The 1,732-nt window shown below is 38.3% G+C and overlaps 1 pseudogene; it reads right to left on the reverse strand.

The window, feature by feature from the left end:
* Window positions 1-761: 761 nt before the first annotated feature.
* On the reverse strand, window positions 762-1,332 carry LOC114029381 (annotated as a pseudogene).
* Between the last annotated feature and the right edge of the window lie 400 nt (window positions 1,333-1,732).

A 1,732-nucleotide genomic window follows, 5' to 3' on the forward strand; every position in this document is an offset into this window, starting at 1 on the left:
AACATATTGAGCCATATGGAGATCCCTGCCCCATTCAAGGATCTCCAGGGCACAGCCAAAAGTGTCTCTCTCTTAACTTCATTTACTTAACTTTTTATATGCCCTATAACTATTTCTATACTTCCACTAATACATAATTTTGGCATCGCACCTAATTTTCCCCACCAACCAGCAAGCTCCAAGATTGTCTTGCAGCACCATTCACAAAGCTAATTCTAAGGATATACAAGCTAATTTTAATTATTTACGAATTTGTATCCCCAGCACCTAATAGTACCTGGCACACAAAAAGAATTTAAAGCTTATTATTAATTGTTATTAAGGCAATTTGTGAATATGTCTTTTTAGGGAGGCTGAGAGGAACAAAAGAACATGAAATACATTTCAAATTAAAAAATAAGCACTATGCAATAAGCTAGAGCCCTGGACTAGTACGTGTGAGGCTCGGATTCCAGTCTTGATTGTAGCAAACTAATTACGCAACCCTAAGGAAGTCAAGTGCCCTGTTCTGTCCTCTATTTTCTTAAACACTTTTTTTTTTTGGTGGGGGGACTGGGGTTAAATGTGTTTTATTTTATACATCTTAAATGACACGTTTTTAAAAACAATGCCTCCACTCCAAATAAATCAAGGTCAAAAATAAATGAATAAAGCTCAAGATGGCATCAGTCCAAGTTTGTCCAAGTCCTGGTGTTGTGCAGATGACAAAAAGCAGCAGCCAGTCGTGATGACAGGTGGTTCAAAGTAATTAGCTAAATTTGTTAAGATTTCTCCATTTCTAAGCCATCTTTAAAGAAAATCGTATATGGAGTCACACCATTGTCACGGAAGTCCAAGAAAGCCACCATGCCATCTGGATTCATGTTTTCACCTATGAAGAGGTGATAGTTTTTAAAATCAGCAAGGATGTGTTTGATTTGTTCTGCAGCCCCCATCATAAAAGGTTTTACTCTGTCTGACTTGTGTTCTTCAGGTCTGCATTTGATTGATTTCGGGTAGTCTTTGATGTACTTCTCATAGGATTCTTTTGTGAAACTAGCTTCTTGAAGATGACGGCTTATTACTATGTCAGCTCTAGTGATAACAGTGGCACCTGTTCCTTCACCTTCAGGACCTTCAACAGAGGCATTTCTGCCAATGAGTGAATCATCAATGGTACCCTCTGTCCTACTGACTATCCTCCCCTCTACCTCTAGGAACAGCCAGTTCATGATCTCCCGGATCTTGTAAATGTCAGAGAACATCTCATCATGGTTGATAAGGTCCCGGTAGAAGATCATGGCGGTGGAAGGAGGGAGGAAATGGCGGCGATGCCAGTGCTGCAGGGGCCCGGAGCTCAATGTCTCTTATGCACTTCTTGCACTAGATGATTTCTCAGATTCTCCCTTCCTCTGAAATTATGATTCTGTTCTATGATATGCACATTCCCCTGTATTAACACGGAAAATTAGTATTGACGGAATTGTGTAACAATGCCTATCCACAATCAGAATTATGATTTTGCAAAATTCATTCTTTTAATTAATAGAAATAATACCTATGTTACAGAAACATCAGAGTATCAGGATTAAGGTACTTCTACCCTTTTGTTCATAATTCCTCTAACTAGCCAGGGAATTTAAAATTGAGCATAATTGTTTACATAGCCAGATTTATTAGTAAAGTATATACAAATAGCATAATTACAGATGCTTTCTACTGTCAGGATGATGATAGGACTAGAAACCTATTT

This window comes from Vombatus ursinus, unplaced genomic scaffold (genome assembly GCF_900497805.2).
Source record: "Vombatus ursinus unplaced genomic scaffold, bare-nosed wombat genome assembly UNPS02014931.1, whole genome shotgun sequence".
Classification (NCBI taxonomy): Eukaryota; Metazoa; Chordata; class Mammalia; order Diprotodontia; family Vombatidae; genus Vombatus; species Vombatus ursinus.